Source organism: Balaenoptera acutorostrata, chromosome 1 (genome assembly GCF_949987535.1).
Source record: "Balaenoptera acutorostrata chromosome 1, mBalAcu1.1, whole genome shotgun sequence".
Lineage (NCBI taxonomy): Eukaryota > Metazoa > Chordata > Mammalia > Artiodactyla > Balaenopteridae > Balaenoptera > Balaenoptera acutorostrata.
This window is the reverse complement of record NC_080064.1, coordinates 120,804,962-120,826,333: the sequence shown is the minus strand read 5'-3', so window position 1 is coordinate 120,826,333 and position 21,372 is coordinate 120,804,962. Positions and strand designations below refer to the sequence as shown.

At 40.0% G+C, this 21,372-nt stretch overlaps 1 protein-coding gene and 1 pseudogene across 1 annotated transcript in view; one reads left to right on the top strand and one right to left on the bottom strand.

The window, feature by feature from the left end:
• Window positions 1–21,372, top strand: part of RGS5 (regulator of G protein signaling 5) — a 51,872-nt gene that overhangs the window by 4,952 nt on the left and 25,548 nt on the right. The gene's annotated exons all lie outside the window — the stretch shown is intronic.
• Window positions 1,988–2,479, bottom strand: LOC102997571 (biorientation of chromosomes in cell division protein 1-like; annotated as a pseudogene).

The following is a 21,372-nucleotide window of genomic DNA, read 5'->3' as shown; positions in this document are numbered from 1 at the left end:
CTTAAATATTTTGTCAAAAGAATGCACAAATAAATGTATAGCAAGTGGAGACAGACCTGCTTCCAGGTTGTCCTGGCGCTTTCTCTGCTTCCAAAGGGATTGAGAAGGACAAGAGCAGTGACTTTTAGGCTACAATAGGATAAAGAGTGTATGTTGTAAAATAAAGAGGGCTTCCTGTTTGGGGGGCGGAGTGGAGGAGATTGGGAGAGGAAGAAAGCTTTTCTATAATTTCATCAGGAAAACCTTGTTAAAGAGGTGAGTCTTTTTTTGCTTCTAATGCAAGATGAACCTCATGAAATTATATCACTTTGGCTATTTCTCATGGAGTACTGTCCGAGCTTCTTTAATGAATTACATTCTGTATTCTGTTGCCTCTTCCTGTTTTTTCTTTCATTTACTCTGAGCTATGTTGAAACACCAGATATCAATTCAAAAGGCTTTTAGATCCCAGAATCTTAAATTTGGAAAGCTAACCTGAAAGGTTATCTAATTTGTTTCTCCTTCTTTAGCAAGGACTACACACTATTATGGGATAGATGCTATCTAGGGAGGGAGTTTATATTTCTGGGGCTGTGTGTTAATGGCTTTTGTCTGTCCTGCTGCCAGAAAGCAAAGGAACTAAACTTTTAATTAGTTCAGTCAGGATCAATCATTAGTAACAGGAACCAGAATATGGCTGGAGGCCAGAAGATAACAGGTTCCTATCTCTTTCTTCCTTTAAAGTTCATTCAAATAGAGTCTCAGATAACATTAAACCTGCACTCTATTTTAAAGGCTGAGTCACCCAGAGGATAAAGACAGTGAAAGCCTGATTGTTTTTCACTGAGAAAGTAACTCCTAAGGTTACACATTTTAGGGATATTAAAGAAAAGCCAGAGTAAGGAAGGATGTAAGTTCACAGTCTATCTCCTGCCTTAACATGGGCAATGTGGTGGAGTGAAAAAAACATGGAGGTGGTAACTCCACCTCTATTACTTCCTTAGTTGTATAAACTCCAGAAACTAAACCTCTCTGACTTTCATTCCTTATCCATAAATGAGGATATTTATCTTGTTGGGGAGAGATGCTATAAAAAATAAATGAAATAATATATATAAGGTAAGTAGTTTTTAGTAGGCAGACCCTTATTAAATACTTAATTTCCTTCCATCCTTCTTTCCTTCTTTATAGGTAGTCAGAAAAACATCATTTAAATTTCAGTTATGTGCCACGGCTTTTTTTTTCCCCAGAGTATCACATGATTTAATTACAAAACTTAAGCCACTTATTAATTATTCACCTTCTAAAAAACACAAACATGACAATAAAATAAACACACCCAAGACTCACTAGCCCTTGTAGGATAGGAAGAAGCCTTGGACAGAGAGCATGCAAATGTTTTTCCTTACATTTAAGTCTACATTTTCTCATGCATTCTAAGGTCCCATGTTTTGACACCTTACAGGGGAAAGGAAATGGAAGCTACAAAGAGTCATGCACAAGAGGGTCACAAAGATCTTAAAGCTATTTGTTGCTAATGACTTGTGCAACTCTGAGAAAGACTATCAAATAAGCATTGTCCAATACTTACTCCTGGCGAACCTTTACTGTCATTCTTTGAAATTGCATCTCTGGGACTGGTTATGTTCCTTCATTGTAGCTTTTGCTTATCCCCACGCACAAACCCTAAAATTCACACACAGTTTCTAAGTTCAAGTACAAAGGTTCGTTTCAGGACAACCCCAAGTTGATGTAGTGTTTCTTAATATATCTGTAGTGTCTACTGGGGGTCATCCCCTTGGACAGGCTGACCAGATGGCAGCACAATATGGGGGCCCACATGGTCAACTTTCCTACTGGCCCACTTGCTCCCTATTTTATCTGGACACCTCCCCACAGTCAATGTTGAATCTTGAAGTCAGTGATGACCTTGGCCTGTCTTCATTCTGAAGTTGTACTCTTATGTAACTGAATCCAATTCTTCACCATTAATTCAATGCAGCTTCCAAAACGTGTCAGGCCTATTCTTAGGAAGCATCCTGGGATGGAGCTGGAGGGTCCTGGCTTTCAGGCTCTGGAGCGGGTGCTGGCACAGCTTCTTTTTTCTGGGCCGCCAGAAACTCATGAATTGCTCGTTCTGTCTGTGGCCTGAAGATGTGGTTTAGCTTGGGATCCACCATCTGGTAAATAATTCTGTCCACTCCAACTTCCAACATCTCAGACCATTTCGCAATTGGTTTTTGTTCATCGTAGGATTCCATTCCTGCTTCTCCAGATGTGTTGATGCAAAATTATCCACATTCTGCCTCAGGTTTTGGTAAGCTGACTTGGTGTCCACGTCGGCCAGGCAGTCCCGGCAAAAGCTGTCAATCAGGCCCCGGCTCTTGAGCTGCTCCAGGATGAGCGCTCTGAGCTGCGGGTCTCCGGGAAGCAGTGAGGCCGGGTGGATGGGGCCGCCGCCCACCATGCAGGTGCCTCCACCTCCCGCGCTGTCTGCCATGGCTGCGCCCCAGGCCCGCGAGGGAGACCGAATACGGCTTCCTCTCAAGGACAGAGGGCCTGGGTCGTGTGGAGGTGGCGGAGGGGCTGGAGAAGGAGGCGGTGGCAGCTGCCGCGGTGGCAGGTTCTGAGGCAGCAGAGGTGGTGGGAGAGGCGGCGGAAACCCTGTGCCACGGCTTTTGATAAAGCTTATTTCTTTTCCTCCTTCCTCATCATAGCCTCATTTAAAAAAATAATGATGAGTTTGTATAATAATACAGTATTTTTACGATTTTGCCCATAATTCTTTCAGCGAGTATACCGTTTAAAAGCTCTTTACAAAACATTAAAAGACATTAAAAACCATGATTATACTGAAAAATTAACAATTCTTTAATATCCTTAAATATTCAGGAAGCATCCAAATATCCTCAATGATCTTTTTGCAGTTGGATTGTTTGACCCCTCGGGGTCCAAAAGAGGGTCACAGATTTTTTTTGGACTACTGTTAAATTTTATTATTAGACTGATAATCACTAGTCACTAATCTAGTGTTCTTTCTACAATTAATTGGGCTCTAGATATGGAAAAGCACTTATTGCAAAGGCACTTTAAGGTCCCAGAGAGACTGAGAGACCAGTGCCTTCTATCTGGTGGGGGCACTTTAGCCGTCTTAATTTGGAGCTGCTTGATAGAGTGTGGTGAGGTATCCACGGTTCATAAACAAGATAACCTGAGGGGTCTGTCTCCAGTGCCCTTTCACCCACCTTTCACATCCCTTAAGTGACTGCAGAAAGCCCCTCACTGAGCCTCCCACCGGCTCCTCCACATCAAATCATGTTTACTAAGATCCTACTGCCTGCAGCACACACCATGCCTGGAGCTGGAAGCCGCTGGGGCACAGATCCTTTTTCTGCTTTTTTACTTCACAACAGTGAGGAAACTAAGCCGTCTTCCCTGAGGTTCTGTTGAACTGATTCACATGCAATCACCCTACGCTTTTAAAACTGAAAGAGTAACCCCAAGTCACCACCCAGGTACCAACACCACATAAACCCCAGGGTCACACACTGAGATTGGTCCAGAGCCTCTTATATCTTTCCTAATCAATGGGCTTCTGGTCTTTTATTTCTTTTTTCCTTGCAATTTATTTGCAGAACACAGAATTTTTATATTTAAGTATAAAAGCCTATGTAACATGTGGAAAAGGTGTTGGGTGGGGAATCCAGGGTCCTGAGCTGTAAACTTGGCTTCTATTAAATAGCAGAGGGTGAGTCATGAGTCAGTTCCCTCCCCAGGCCTCATTACTGTATTTGTAAAAGGTGAGAAATCAATTATATGATCATCTTCACTCCTTCTAGCTCCACTACTTCATTGTTCTTGATTTGGACACCGTGTACCCTGAAGAAAGATTGTATTTTTATTTTAATTTTCCAGCTCTTCCCAAGTCCTAAAGGAAGGCCCAGAAACTAACTTCTGGATGTAGCTTGAAAGCAATGATTAAAAGTGTGAAATTTTCTTCCAGTCACTTAGGATCTCAATGAACTAAACTCAGTACCCTATATGTCTTAAAAATACTTGTATCAAATTCAGAATAAACTCCCAGTTTGTGAAAAACATATATTTATAAATAGTGGAAGGTGACTCTGTTTTTATTTTGACAAATTCCATGAAAGGAACAGATGGTTTCAGTTTCTTGTAAAATTCAAGGGTGAATTAGTTTCAAAGATCATGGATTATAACAGTCTATGATTCTTGTACAGTTGACCTTTGAACAACTCGGGGCGTTAGGGGACCAACCCTCCTTGGAATGGAAAATCCACTTGCTCCTTTGTATCCATGGTTCTGCATCTGCTGAATGGTGTAGTACTATAGTATTTACTATTGAAAGAATCCGCATAGAAGTGGACCTGTGCCAGTCAAACCCCTGTTGTTCAAGGGTCACTGTATTTTGTTTACAGTTAATTTAGTTTTCTCTTATCTCAAGAGTATAACTTCCTTGAGGGCAGGGGGGAAAAGTGAAATAAGGACACAGACATGCCTCACCTTGGGTGTGCAGTGCCCGCCTTGACTGCTTTCACACTAGGTCACGTGTTTCTTCAGTCAGTGGAAACTGTGGTCCACTCATGCCCTTCTAAATGCTGCCCAGAAGGAGACTCATCCACCAACTTAACAGTGAAAGAGTTTCCATCCTTGAGGCTGGAATAAGAAGGGTGAATTGGGGTTTCTAGGCTTTTACATAATTAACCAATTTTCATCTACCAGTTGAGTAGATACTAGAGTATAGACAATTCTTCAAGTGGTATGAAGACTGCCTCTGACTACATGAATTCATGTCAGACACATATATGCACAATGACTGCAATTTCCAACTAGAATGAGGACGTATAGCTTGCCTCTAGACCAGGCATTAGAAATTGGGTCTTCCCTAGAAAATCTGTAGATGTGGCCAGCCTAATCATAGGATATATGCACCGCCAACACATCTAATGCACATGCGACTTCGAGCTTACTCACCCTGACCATCGTTCTCCTGGAAAGTCCAGACAAGGTATTTCCTTGCAAAGCATTCTATTCAGTTGCCATGCTGAGATAAAATACCTTACCCTGACATTTTTTTCTCCTTCAAAAAGAAAATATTTCAGGGTTGAAAAGATTCAGCTAAGCAGTCTTTGAACACTTTGGACAGTACATACTTGATAATCAGCTGGCTTCCTAAATAGCAAATAAGGCTAAGACCATTATTCTGTATTCTATGTGCTTTCCTTTCTCTTTTCCAACTGCTTCCCCAGACACTTCTCAAAACAATTCCTAACCCATCTGGACAAAATATCACTCAGATCCCTAAATTTTACATTCTAGAAAGTTGTGGGAACTATCATATTAGAGTCTGAGGAAGATATGAAACAAGACGTAAAATACTTGAAAAAAACGTGAAGTGCTCTTCTGTGTAAGTGCTCATTATTGATACTGAAGTGTGTGGAGCTGTTTTCATCAAGCTACTACTTTTTGACATTTTTTGTGCAGACCATCTGTTTCTTGATGAGTCACTTGTCTGTGGGGATTCAGGAAGTTTAGAAAGAATCAAGATGTCTCATTAACAAAGTAGTTTGTTGTATTTTGGTAACTTATTTTAAGTAATAGTTTACAAGAGATACCTGGGTCAACAGGAACATGGGACTGAATGACCTGTGCACTTTAAGATAAGGTCAACAGTGCAGGTCACACTGAAGACTTTCCCAGGACAGCCCACTATCTAAGGTCTGGTGCTTTCTGGATAACAAGCTTTCAGAGTTTTGGACTTTGTTTCTGAATCCCCCAAGTCCAAAACAGTATGTCACTTGAACACACACACATGCATGCATGTGCACATGTGTACACACACCCCCCTGATATTTTTTATGACTTGGAAAAAAGATGGACTGTTTGTTGAAATCAGAGATTCACACAGACAGCTTGAAAGTGTCTGAGCTGGCTAGGAGGAAGCAATATTTTTTTTCATATAGATGAATGTAGATCAATGGGGATTTTTTTCCTCTCTTCTCAGGTTGAATTTTACACTTTTCCTTTAGCAGGCAACAGTGAAGAAAAATACTTTCTGTAAGTTGAGATTTTCTCAAAATTGTAATTTGATTGTTCAAAAAGCCTTTAACATTTTTTTAATTGCCCTCTAACATTTATCTTCCAGATCCTCTAAGAATAACTTAACCTTTGTCTCCCTTCCTGGTTCAGACAGGGCCTTGATGTTTGCAATTACGATGAAATGTGAGTGCAGATGGCTGGACTGCAGCTGAGGGAAAGGAATATGTAACTCTCATTAGCTACTTATTTTAATATTTTATTAAATGGATACCAGTTTAAGAGCATGAAAAAAGACAAGATTAACAAAGACAACTGACAATTGTGACAGTGTAGAATTGAGTACCTAGCAAAATTTTGATCACACGCATACACACAATAAAGGTCTAGTGACTCGAAATCATAGGTTCTGCCCCTTGAGATGGATGTGATTTATTTTTCCCCTTCTCTAAGATGACCAGCTTAGAATCACAGAATGAGAACAGGATCAGTGTCACAGACAAATTCCTTCTCTTATAGATGAGAAAACATGTCCAAACTGTTTGGTGACTTGTCCAAGACCACATAGCTGGTTAGAGTTGGAGATAATTCAAGGTCTCTGGATTTCCATATCACCTTCATTTTATTTTATCTGATGAACTTTAATTTATGAATTTTGTGTGTCTTCACTTTTAAGATATTTATTCTTCCATAGACACCATCTTTCAAAAGGTTTTGATTAGGAAACAAACAGTAGTCTTTAAGAAAAAAAATGAGTTTGAACAAAATTTCTATTTACCAGATGCCTATAACTGCCAATTACAACATCTGAACACATGAGAGAGGTGTTGCATAGTAATTAAGAGCTCAGGAGCTGAAGTGAGATTGGGTGTGACTCCTACCACTGTCATTTACTGGATGATTTTTGGGCAAATCACCTAACTTCTCTGTGACTCAGTTTTCCCATCTGCAAGATGGGAATAACATTTATACCTCTCTCAGGGTTGTTATAAACACTAAATAGGGTTATGCATTATATGGGTTGAGTAAACCATTTAGTTAGCTGGGGAACATGTGCTTTTTCTAAGTTTCTTAGTTATTTTCATGTTGCGGTACCCTTGCAGCCATGTCTCAGAATGGGGTCAGAGCAGGGAACTGGAAAGCATCCCAAACTACCTTCATCTCCCTACAGAGCTAAACAGGACGTATGGAAGTGGGACTCAAATGGAAGGGCCCATTGCATGAAACATTAGAAAGCAAATGAGACAAATAGATGACAGGAAGCAGGAGAGAAGGGGGGTCACAGATAACCCCTCTGAGCCTGGGTGTTGATAGAATAAATGGACTATTGACAGAATTTGGTAGCCTGGAGGGGATATTCTTTTTAGGAGTAGGTAATGAGTTTTTTCCTCTGAACTCAGGTCTTCTCCTTTAGGAATTCTTAGATAATGTCAAGTCAGAACACCTTATCCTGACTTTCCTGATAGTTCTATAGTTACTAAATTAATTTGATTTCAAAAAAAAAAAAAAAAACAGCCCAACTGTAACTGCCAAACGCAAGACTCTAGGGAATAACTTCTAGCTAGCTATGCCATGAAAGTGAAGCCTATAGAATGCCGTGTCTGGTTTGAGCTTCTGGGGCTAGGAGAGAAGGAGAAAGATCAGAAAAGAATAGCCTGTCTAGGGAGGAAATTCAGAAAACTAAATGTTGAAATATAGACCATTCAGTAAAGGTGAAAAGAATTGAGATTAACTGTTAACTGAAAATAGAAAAGTAAAATGGGGATGAGAAAAGTCTGACTGCCTTAAGTCTATTTTCTGTAGTGAATCCAGTCTGAAAAACAGAAGCTAAGAGAGGATATATTTGGTTCCTATTGCTGCTGTAACAACTGCCAGAAGCTTAGTAGCTTAAAACAATGCAAATTTATTCTCATATAGTTCTGGAAAGTAGAAGTCTAAAATGGGTCCTAGGGCAGCATTCTTTCTTGGGGGTCTAGGGAAGAAGTCATTTTCTTGCTTTGTCTGACATCTGGAAGACAGCTACATTCCTTGGCTCATGGCTCCATCCTTGATCTTCAAAGCCAGCAGTGTAGCATCTTCCAATATCTCTCGCTCTGCTTCCATTGACACATTGCTTTCAGACTCTGACCCTCTAGCCTTCCCCTTACAAGGACCTTTGTGATTACATTGGGCCCATCCAGATAATCCAGGATAATCTCTCTACCTAAAGTTCCTTAACTTTATCACATCTGCAAAATTCCTTTTGCCACATAAAGCAACATATCCACATGTCCCAGGGATTAGGATGTAGACATCTTGGGGAGCTATTATTTAGCCTACCACCAAGGAAGACATGAGAATGGAACTTCTGTCATGTGACTCGCTCCCCCTTCTCCTTCTATGCCTGTTTCTATGCTCTGCAGACCATTCTTCTGTCATCTTAATTGAAAATTTCTCATGTTGCAGGCTACGTCTCAAAGGGTTAACTAGATACTTTCCCTATAGAAGGCATTGTTCTTTCCTTCTTTTTTCTGTGGGACATCCCTAGCACGCTCTCTGGGCCTGCTTCCCCAAACCCTCGGGTCTTTTTTCTCTTGTTGCATTTTATAGCTGATGGTCTCCTATCAGCTGTGATTTGCATCTGCAGTACATAAAATTACATTTGCATTTGTCTAAGATTGCTATGTGTTCAATCTAGAAGAGAGAGCTCAGTTCAAAGACAGCTGCTTTGCATCTTTCTTGCAGCACAGCAGCTAGGTGACCATCTGCTTGGTTCCTGGACCCTGTCCCCACCCAGCACCCAGACTTCTAACTTAGTAACTCCTATCCCAATAACCACACAATTGGAAGGATCCCTGTTCACCAAGCCTTGATGTGTGAGTGCCACAGGTCAGAATTCATTGCTCATTGGGAGAAAAATGAGGGAATGCTATAAGAATGCTGGAGAGAAGTTTCCAGCATTGCATGGAATGCAATAACATATGCATTGACCTGTGACATATGCATGGACCTTGAAAGCATCTTTGGAATTTTTAGAAAACATATTAAGAAGATGGGGACTTCCATATTAAACTTTTGGAAGGATCCCTGGGGAGCTGGGAGAAAGACAGGAAGAGAGCAGCTGCTTTGGGATCCAACCAATACCCTCTCCTCTCTGATCACACAGGATTCCAACCAAATCATACATCCCCAAATCTCAACCCTTCTGAGAAGCTTTCTCTTTTCTCCTTCATGGAGAAGCTAACAATTCATCCCTTGAACTCTCACAGAACTTTTCCATCGTCCCTGTATTTCTTATCACTTCTTAACCAACTTTCCTCAGATTCAACTTTGGTTAGGTATTTGACATTATCTAATTTAATTCTTAGTCTAACCCTGCAAGGTAGATATTATCAACATTACTATTTTACCAATAAAGAAGCACAGATAAGTTAAACATCTGGTCCAAGGTCAGACAATACACTCCACATGCCTGAGTTCTGGGGTGCCAATTTCAAACCTGGGACTCATTCTATCTGTCATAGCTGCATCCGAATAAAACTATGTATGTAATTGGCCTGTCGTCCCTGGGGGTTCTGCAGATTCAACCAACCAGGGATCAAAGGCATGCGAAAAAAAATCAAGAAAGCTCCACAAAGCAAAACATGGATCTGCTAAGTGCTGGCAACTATTTTGATAGCATTTACATTGTATTTCCAACTATTTACATGGCATGCATATTGTATTAGGTAGTATATGTAATCTAGAGATGATTTAAAGTACATAGGAGGATGTGTGTAGGTTATATGCAAGTACTACACTATTTCATATGAAAATAAAATGTTTGAGTACTTGCAGATTTTTATATCCGTGGGGAGTAGGGGTCCTGGAACCAATCTTCTGAGGATACTGAGTGACAACTGTACATATATCTTCTTTATAAAATGGGAACTACTTGAGGTCTGGAACAATCTGTTATTAATTTTGTAAAGCACTCCCCATACTATCTGGTACACTGCCTGACAAACAGTGGCTGCTCTATTACAGTCTGATAAGTGAATGGATAAGTGAATTTATGAAGCAATAAATAGATAATTCTTGAAAATAGAAATCTTGAGAATAATAAGGTATTGTTACAGTATGTTAGGGGAGGGAGAGAAGAAATGGTTGGAAATATAATTCTGTACTTCAGAGAAGGAACGGTCCTCTTATTCCTCATCGTTATGTCATTATTTTGCTCAACACGTAATAATTTGGCAAAGATAAATGTTGACCAAGTGTTCTGATCATTCAAGGCAATGAACTTGTATCTATTACATAAATTCATTGCCAGCGGACACACTAAGTTTTGGGAACTGTAGTTTTATTAAGTGATGTAATATATGTTCACGTTGATTAAGGTTTAGGTAAATTTTACTTTACTCCTCTTTCTTTCCCTCTTTTCTGATACTCTTTATTACCACTTTTATTTCCTGCTTTTATAAGATATAAAACAGCTAAAGTCCATGTACAACTAGAAACTTCATTCTAGAAAGTTCTTCTTTATAATTTAAAACAGAATGAGATGGAGATGTTCAAAGACTATGGGTCACACCAGTGTTCAGAGAGGGTCTCGTGGGAATGCCTTCTGACCCCTCCACCTTTGGAGCTCAAAATAAACCACAAATTTCTGTCTTCCTCAACTTGAAGACCAGTTTCCCACTGTTCATTATCTGGCTTCCAAACTAAATTACAGAAAGTCCAGAAATCCTGCCAACAATATTTTGAATAAGACAGAGAATTTAAGGTCAAAGGGAAAAAAAGACTTCTACCCTGTCTGTCTTGTTCCTCCACTGTCTCTTTCATTACCCCTAATAACCTACTCTGAGTGATGACTATGTCAGAGACAGGCCATAAAAGCATGGGAATTATCTCAATTTCCACGGGAATCCTTGAGTAGGGAGTAGCCAGTGCTTGGGAAAAACAATACTTTTTTTTTTTTTTTTCATTTTAAAATAACAGCACAAGGCTGGTGATATTATAATGTAACTCTGAGCTATGCTAGGCAGCAGCAGAGGTCTCCAAATTTGCTTTCTTTGTGTCTCTGTAGGAGTGCTGTCCAGAAATGCATATCCTCTATGCTTTCAGAATTAGTTGCATTATGTCAAGGTGGAGACTTTCTGAAAGGAGCTTATCTTGCATGTCAGTCAAAAAGATCTTTGTTGAGTTCTATTCTATTCTATTTATTCAATAAACATTATCCAACACCCATGTGCAACATGCTGTGATAGGATAGTAGGACAAATACAGTAGAACAGTAATAATAATAGGTAACTTTTAAGGAATATTTACTATGTGCTAATTGCTCTTCTAAACACTTTAATGCCTTAAGGTATTTAGCTCTATAATATATATGTGAGGTGGGAACTATATTGTCACTATTTTACATAGACAATTAGAAGCTTAGAATTTAAGGAACTTGCCCAAAGTCACTCCACTAGTAAGTAAGAGTTGGAATATAAACGAAAGCAGTATAGAACTGTACTTTTATCCTCTATACCATCCTAGGAGTTAAAGCAACTTTAAAGTTATTTTCTAGATTCTCTGGGAGACCAAAGAAGTAAAATATGGTACCCACCCTCAATGGGCTTGTTATCTCACTGGGAGTACATACACATGGAACTCTTAGACATGCATTCACGAGAAAGTAGAGTAATTGGGTGAAAATGTGCTGTCCATAACTTTAGCAGAAGGAAAGTATTCTATCCCTTGCTCTGCAACTTACTAGAAATCTAAGAATAACATCGTATGAGATCTTTGAAAAATATTTTAATTTACACAAACCTCAATTTTTCTACTTTTAAAATAAGGGTAGGGCAAACTAAAAGCTCTGTAAGGTCCATTAAATATGCCTCTGTTTTGTGATCTTATGTTAGAGGAGAGAGAAAGCACTCTAGGCTTTTGCAGTTACAGAGGTTTCAGGAAAAAAAGTGAGATTGTTCTGGTCCTAGAGCATTAGAAGAGTTTTAATTGTCATATGGGTGGAAGTCAGGAGGCAGGCTAAGGAGGAAGCCAATGGGACTAGCTATACAAGTAGTTATGGGGAACCAAGGGAAATAAGCTTAGAAGTGGAGGACTTTGGAAGCAAGAAAGTGATGTTTGAAACTGCATCAGTTGATCAGCAGTTCTCAGAAGTGTGGTCCTGGGACCGGAGATATAAATTCTCCGGTCCCGCTTCCGACCTCTTGAATGAGAAACTCTGGGATGGGGCTGAGAAATCTGTGTTTTAACCAGACTTCCTGGTGATTGGGGTATATATTCAAGTTTGAGAAACTTCATGGTAAATAATAGAAAGCCATTACAAGCAAGTAGGAAAGTGCTTGTACTCTGGTAGTGAGTGCAGGATGTATTCAAGTAGGAAGAAGGAAATGGTAAGGTGGGATGTCCCAGTAACTCAGGCCTGGAGAAAGGTGCTAAATTTTGATATGGAGAGGAAAAGGCACATTTAAAAGAATTTTCTAGGAAGAAAGAACAACATTTGTGATCGATTAGCTACTGGGAATGAAGAAGACAAACAGTTTAATGTGAATCAGAGAGTTTATAAGTTATGGGAAGGAGAATATTGTAATTACAGATAAACATGGGATGTTGGGAAGGAGGACAGAATAGAAAAGGAATCTATGGTACCATTCACAAGTCATTTCACAGCTCAGGTCCTCACTTTCTCATTTATATTCTCAAGATGTTGAGTGTGATGATCTTGAAGTCTTAGTTTATAATAGCTAGAGAAGATATTAGAGGTTTTCTCACTAAACTTGTTTCCTTCCTCCCTTCCTCCTTCCTTCCTCCTTCCCTCCCTCCCTTCCTTCCTTCCTTCCTCCTTCCCTCCCTTCCTCCCTCCCTCCCTTTCTTCTTTCTCTCCCTCCTTCCTGCCTTCTTTCCTCCCTTCCTTCCTTCCATCTTTCCTTCCTCTCTCTCTTTTCTTATTTTTCACTGAAGACAAGAGAACTCAGATAACTTTCTTAAGATCACCGAGCAAATTAGTGGCTGAGTTGAAAATAGGGTTTAGTTAAGGGCAAATACTACCATGTTTACTGTTTCTTTCCTAAATTTCCTTCCTACTGTTACGCAATATGTTTTATGTTTTTTTGTGTGTAAATGTTCCTTCATTGGCACAGGATTTTCTGTAAGATAATAATAATAATAATAATAATAATAGTAAATAACACACCCTGCCATTTATGGAGTGCATTGTTAATATGCTAGGCATTAATGTAAGTGCTTCACATATAACAACTAATTTCATCAACATAAGAACCTTTTGAGTTAGGTACCATTATCATCTCCAATTTACAGATGAGAAAACTGAGGCTTAGAAATTTGCCAAAAGTCACACATGTAGTAAGAGAAATCTGGTCAGTTTGGCTTCAACATTCATGCCCTTAACCACTGTGCTATACTGTCTATTGCCTTTTAGGAAAAATTGCTTAGTGTTGGCATTAGCTACATTCTCTGGGGAATACCTCAATGTTTCACTTCACTTTCTCTCTGGGAACAGCCTCTTTGACCCGTATCCTACTTGCTTTGCAAACTCTTCCAGTTATATAACCTGAGACGGGAGTTTTGCCACAATTAAGAGTTGGACATTTTCTCTGCCAAGGTCGGGGAGAGATTGAACACAATCCAACATGCTGCTTGTGACTATAATAATGGATTCAAGATCTGGAAAGTATCTTATGAAATCATCTGGACAGATCCAGTTGTCATATGACTTAGCTGTTATTCAAAACAGCTGGTTTTGTCTTTTCTTGATGAATTTTCTTCAGCAATGGAAAGTTGGCCACATTTAGTTCACTATTTCCATGGTTTTATCACCATACGGTTAGTAAGTTCTCCTGAACCCTCCTGGTTTTTTTGTGAGGGCTTTTTCACCCTTAGAGGTGGCTGGCTTTTGAACAATTTTTCAATGGATATATCATTATTTATATCTTTCTTGTTTGAAGCATCACTGTGCCTTAAAGTCATTCCAGGAACTCTTGCTTGGGTCTGGGTATCAGCTTGGGTAAAGCTGGGAGCTCTGGGGCTAAGGGCGAAGTCTCATTATGGGCAGCATATAACTATCCCCCTCTGTGATCCCCCCACCTCCCTGGAGTCCCACAAAGGTGTGTGTGACAGGGGAGAGTGGGGTGTCGATTAGTTAGAGAACCCTAAACCACAGTCTTCTGACCTTGTCGCAGGGATTCCCTATTTTCCCTCTCTGTTTTTTTCTGCCTCTTCCTTTACCACTCATCAAAAGCAATCCTTCTCTTTGGGACGAAGCCAGCATATCTCCCCAGTGAGTTTAGGGTCCTGGAAAACAAAGGCCAGAAATGGGATGCCATCTTCAATCAATACCTGCTTTTGGCCTCACAACACAACTCCCTCAGAGGTAAGAAAGCACAAATGCCTAGCTACCTTCTTGAAAGTCAGAAGAAAAACTATAAGTAGAGGAAAACATGAATTAACACCTCAGTACCTTAATATTTTATACGTTATTATTATTACTTTTAAGAGTTGCTACAGGCCACCTGTTTTCTGCCTGTGTGCCGTGAGGAGTGAACTCTTGCCCACAGCTGGCGTGCTTGCACCTAGATTCAGGGATCCTGTGATTAAAATGAAAGTCCAGTGACCTCACATGGTCTTCGACACTTGGGAATATCACGGATGTGGGGAGACAGAGTGTGTTTCTCCCCCAGGTGATGGAGGCAGAGGATACATCATCAAGTAGGGCCAGGCTCTATTAACCTGCCTACATCCAGCCTACATTTGACTGACAGGGAGTAAACAAAGGTGCTGCGAAGATAGACTTTTCCCCACTGCTTCTAAGTGAGTCAGGGCCTCGCTTTCTTTTTTCGTCATTGCTTTGCAGCCCAATACCTTACTGGCTTTTAACATGTAGTTTTCCTCCTATCTTCCCCAGTACAGAGTCTCCAGAAATTGCTTCTGGCTTTTCGCCAGGAAAGTACTGTTTAAGGCATATAATTCACTCATCCAATGAAGAGAAAATGAGCTTAATGCAATCAAGTATTAATACGCCAGAAGTTAAGGGAAACTGCTATAAACTGTACCACTAAGTGGTATGAGATAGGTATTAAATAAGTAGAAATGATGATGATGGTGATGATGGTGACCATGTATGACATGCTATTTACGTGCCAGGCACTGGGCTGACTTTTACATGCATCATCTCATGCACTCCACCTGGAAACTTTTTACAGCAGGTACTAATGTTATCTTCATTTTACGAATGACGGAACTGAGGCCGAGAGACATTATATAGCTTGCATAAGGTCGCATAGATTGTAAGTGGCTATTGAAAACTAGCCTAAATCAATTTATTCATATCCAACTCTTGGGTCCTTTTTGGTAGATAACTGTAGCTATTAATGGTTAGTGGTGGGTGATGGTTAGTTATTTCTCCACAACTTCACTACCAGCTAATGAAAGCAAGACCACCGTATATATAATGAAACCCAATTGTTCCGTACTTATTCAGGCAGATAGTTACTAACAAATTGGTGCAAAATATTTATACAACTGGTTCTGTAATCTCAATAAAGGCATAATTCTTTGTGCTCCGACTATAACGTGTAGGAAAGTTTCACTCTGACAATAATATTCTGAGGTTGGATTCTAATATCTTTGTAGCTGGTATCAGGCGACAAGAAATCTCTGTATCAAGGCCTAGATATAGGACTACTTAGGGATCAAGCCACAGGTGCCATCTAGAGTGAAGAACTATTTACATTCTTACAACCTTTCTATGGAGTGGGTGTGAGTTTCCACAATAGTGTCTCTAGTACAAATGACTTGAATATCATTATTATGACTGGAGAGAGCCCATTCCCTATTGAACAAACCTACACGTGAAAACTCACTTCTAATATGCTCTGCTAATTGACAAAGCAACTGGTATTGCTCTCTATAAAGACAGCTGAGGCACTTACAGCAGCCGCCTTTGGAGTGGGGCCTTTTTCACAAGCCTGCTGACTGCCACTGTGATTAGAGCAAGTAGCTGAAGCTAACGCTTACCCAGTGTCACACTGTAGCAATTACAAGCAGCTGAAATGTTTCATTTCATTGTTTGGATTCCTTATTTTGTGTTTGTCTTGCCCAACTGAAATATAAACTCCATGAGAGGCTCTTGTCTTTTTGTTTCACTGGGGATTTAAAAACCTGTAATAGTCTACGGCACATGGCAAGCATTTAATAAGCATACTTTTAATTTGTTGAAAAAATAAGTGAGCAAAAGGAGAAGCTATTGAGGCCAGTCTTTTCAATCTCAACTGTGATCCTATGAAACCAAGTCAGTAAGCTTGTACACGGAATCCCTCGTCTTTTACAGCAGGTTGCCTGTGAGGGGCCCTGGTGACGAATTAATCTGGGGTAGTTGAGGTAAGAGCATGAACATAATGAAAATAGCTATCATTAAGAGAACTTACTGAAAGAAGAGGTTAGAAAATACTGTGTTGGAAGGTTATAATAGACAAAAGTGACTTCTATGCACACATTTGACACAACTGACATTGTCAATTCTATTTTTTTTTAATTAATTAATTTTTATTTTTGGCTGCGTTGGATCTTCATTGCTGCATGCGGCTTTCTCTAGTTGCAGAGAGTGGGGGCTACTCTTCGTTGTGGTGTGCGGGCTTCTCATTGTGGTGGCTTCTCTTGTTGTGGAGCATGGGCTCTAGGTATGCAGGCTTCAGTAGTTGTGGCATGCGAGCTCAGTAGTGGTGGCTCACAGGCTCTGGAGCGCAGGCTCAGTAGTTGTGGCGCACGGACTTAGTCGCTCTGTGACATGTGCGATCTTCCCGGACCAGGGATCGAACCTGTGTCCCCTGCATTGGCAGGTGGATTCTTAACCACTGCACCACCAGGGAAGCCCCCGTCAATTCCATTTTTTCAGCCATCTTACAGTTTGACATGGCTTGTTATTTAATTCATGATTAATATAAGTGAAAACCTAAATCTCTACCAGGGAATGATTCAATTGTGTTTGGAAACAGAGCTGTCATTTCTGGAGTTATATCCTAATGCATGAATAATAATAATACCGTATATTCTTTAGCATTTTCTTCATCTTTCTATCATTTGGACCACTGAGGAGTATTTCATATTAACTAACCTAGAGTCATTTTCCATAATGTATCATATATTTATATGTGTCAGATAAAAAAATACAGACTTTAACATGGTATCACATTGCATTAGTAAACTACTTTTTCATTTTCTGCTAAAACGGAAGCAATGGGTGGATTTTCTTTAGTTCAGATAGAAGTAGGTTAATTCAGGAAAATGGTAGATGCCAAACTCATACATTCTCTCTCCACCAAAATGACCCTGGAGGGGCTTCCCCCTGCACTTGAGAGTCAATCTTGATTTTAAGGGGCCATGTATGGAGGATCCTGGGGAGTTGAGAATTTCAGTTCTAGAATTGACCTGATTTTCCACAGATGTTTCCTTATATTCTACTAAGGGTTTTCAAGATCACCCCTGTGTCTCATGAGCCATCTATCCGTAACAAACTCCATTGATCTCAAGTTTTCAATGAGCAGTCAACAAGAAGGCTTTTCCACTGTTGAACCAAATGAATCTCTCTAGATGGGTCCAGCACAGTGGACATAAGTCCTCTGGCCTCCCTTCTCTCCATCAGCACCTGCTGGGGTTCTGTCTACGTGACTCAGATCTTGGCTGAAAAGAACTTAGAAAGCTCATTTCTTCCTCTGCTTTTTAGATACGGCTGTAGTACTCTCCAGCTGTGGAATCTTGTTGCTCACAAGCGTTTTAGGAACTTTTATTTATCTTTAATGGGTATTTATCACATTTTTTGGAGCCAAGAGAAAGCATGTCCTTTTTGCTCCTGTAGAAACAAGCTTTGTGGTATTTCTTCAGAAGGCAGCAGCCTGGAACAGATCTGCTCTTTTTCATTGATGCTCACAATTTCCCATGTCCAGCAGGGGGCATCTGCAACACAGATTTAAGTTGGATTGGGTTTAAATTGGATTGTCCCTGACAGGGGACAGGTTGGAACACCTCTTTCAGAAATGTGTCCTAAATCCCCTGTCCTATGTACTTCCCAATTTTTCTCCGTCCTGTCTTCCTTCCTGGCTGTTCCCGACATACGTCCAATCTCAGAACTAGTCTGTGCCTCTGGAATACTTCTGTTTAAGTAAATCCTGATCAATTTTGGTCTCATGATGTATTCTGATCAGACTGAGTGATTGTAATTACCCTCCCTGCCTCTTCTCATCAGAGTGTGTCTTGTCCGGTGTGAGGGACTGAAGAGGATACTCCGTTTCAGCCCCCATTCGTCTATTTCCAGCTTCTCTAACAGACAGAAATCGAGTTCAGGTAGAGTCCTTGTAGTCATTTAATGACACTACCTCTCGGCAGTTAACCAAATCAGAGACGTCTTAGTCCTCGATGGCTTATTTTGTGCTACACCCTAATATTTCACCCACCCACCCCAAAATGCAGTTTTACTATAACCTAGCAATTCAATTCATTCATTCGTTTGCTGATTCATCAATTTATATAGTAAATATTTATTGCATGTCTGTTAAGTGGCAGGACCTGGGCTAAGTGCTGAGACTGGAGCTGTGTATCAAAACAGATATTGACCCTGCTCTTGGGGACCTGACATTCTAATGGAAGAGACAGACAGTACTCAAATAAATACACAGAGACATAATGCAAATTGATGAGGACCGTGAAGGAAAAATACAGAGGCCTCTGAGAATATAGTAGGGGCAGCTGTTAAAGCATGTGTCTCCTATTACACTATCTTCATGTTTATCACATTTGAGCTCCTTGAGGCTAGGGTCTATGTTCTTTTATTAATATATCCCCTCCACTTTTATCAATGACTAGAAAAATATCTAGCATATAGTTTACATGTATGTGTCCTACATTCCCTTGTTCCACGTGTCTCTGAAGCAAGGAACATCTTTGTAATCCTTGAAACACCGAGCACAGGACTCTATATATAGCTGGTTACTGATAAATTTTACTTGAATAAAATTGTATTTTTAAAAATTCTGCTATGTTTTTGTTTTAGTGATTGCTTGTACTGTTTTCCACACTTATTCATCCTAAGGTAATAACTTTCACCTCAATTCACCAATTAGTCGGAAGGACAGAGGTGGCCCAGGGCCTTTTGAAAGCATACCCACACAGGGCACAGATTTAAAATTGCACAACCCTACAATTATTCAAACTCTTTTCAGTTTGAAATCACTAATGTGAACCATCTAGTGAAAGGATTATCTTCCTCTGAACCCTTAATTAAAATTTCACCCAGGAATTTCCAATGATTTTATTTCAAAACAAGTTTTTCTTTGTAAAACCAAAGGATAACAAGGTTGGGGGTGAGATGAGAAGAGATACAAATCGTTTCTTGTTAACAAGCATGAATGTAATGTAGCCCGGAAAACTGCTTGGTGGGCGGTCAAATAGAGCCAAGGACTGAACTGAAATCATAAACACATTAAAAAGTTTTCTTCTCTGGATGGGGTTGTTTTTGACATTAAATGAATGTCAGATACATTCAGGCTTATTTTTAAAGGAGGAAATAAAATGGAAGCTTTGAGCTTTTGTTTTGCTTGATTTTCCATTTGTTGTTGTTTTTTTTTTTCATTCCCATATTTGGATATGTCCCTATGGTGGGGAGGAAGGGGAGAGGGGGGAATGAAATATTATTCCAGTAACTCTTAAGGAGAAAAACAAACATAGTAACACAGTTTATTCCTACAGAGAGAGTAAAATGTTTCAAGTAGTTTCGATCTCAGCACTGGTCAACTCTTCAGCTTTTAAACATTCACTGTTTTATAAGAGAGACAATAATGTTATTCACTCCCTGTATGCTGTCAAACTCCTAATTCAACCAAATGGTCTTCCCGACTTATGTGCGTTAACATTTTAACGTCCTATGTTTGAACCTATACTAAACCATAGAGAGAAGTATTTTCCGAAGCACTGCATTTCCTTTCTCCCTTACATCCCCAGGGGAAGTATGAGGAAAAGAGTAATCTGATGTTCTGGCATGTTTCTCTACTTTGAGGAAGTGGAATCTGATTTTCTATGGGCAGTGTTATAAATGGCAGTTGATTTCTAGATTATCCCACAAAAAGACAATTTAAATAGTGATATAGATAAAATTATACGAGGGTTCTGGTTCATTCTGGTTTTAAAAGTCTTTTGTGGGATGTCTTGGAGAATTTAACCACCATTTATAGACAGTGTTTTCATGGGAAAATGCATCCTGAAAGAATTAGCAAAATAAAAATTTGAAACAGATTTGTAAGACAGGATGCTACTTCTTCATGTAGAGACAGTCTCTGAAGGCATCTTTCAATAGTTTTAGCTTGTTTTGGTTTTCATACCAAATTTGCTGAAGGCTGCATACTATACAGAGGTCCTCCATCATCCATCCTCCCATCAGGAAGGGGAGGCAGAGTGAGCAGGCTTCATCTAACATGGAATTCTGCTCTCTCCAATCACACTTTACACTCAGGCAATGCAGAACCACTTTTGCATCCCTTCAAATGATATGCACATTATCCTCTTCCTATCCGGAAGTCCCAGCCTTTTCTTGTCCACCTGGCTAACTGCTATTCTACCCCTGCCTTTTCTGAGAAGCCCCACTGACTCACCCTTGTGGACATTGGGGTCCTCCCCCAGTGCTCTGCTGTTCACCTTTGTGGACACTGGATGCCCAGAGAGATGCTGCTCTCTGGGCATCTTCTTCTTTAATACCTGCTTGTGATTGCTCACAAGCTTGAGACATCAACAGGCTATAAGTACCCTGCAGGCAAAGACAAAACCCTGTGAGTGTTTGTCTGTTTACTGTGTACTGATGACCCAATAACATGATCAAGGAGTAAAGTAGTATGAATAAATGAAATTTAAAAACGCTCAACCCCTTCATTCTAATAACCTCTTCATGTTCAACTTACTCTTTCACTAGGCAATCAAACACAAATATCTCTCCGCCTTTTACAAAAGCAAATGGCTCAAATGGAGCAAAAGAGAAAATGAAAAAAGAAACAGAAGTTGAGATGGGGGAAAAAATGCAAAACAAAAATCTAAAGAACCAACCAATATACCAAGCACAGGAGAAACATTCATTAGACATTCATTAGATAATCTTTAGCTAAACATTGGTGAGTGAACTATTGGGTCAAGTGAAACTCAAACAGTTGCTTCACGACTTCCCCTTATGGGCAGGAACTGAGGGGCATGTGGAGCAAGCAGAAGAGGTATTATTCAAGTTCTGGGTCGGACAGCGTGTCTTGATGGAAAAGATGAACCTGGTGCTTCTGGCTGTAGTACTATACACTGGCCAGCAGAGGGTAGCCA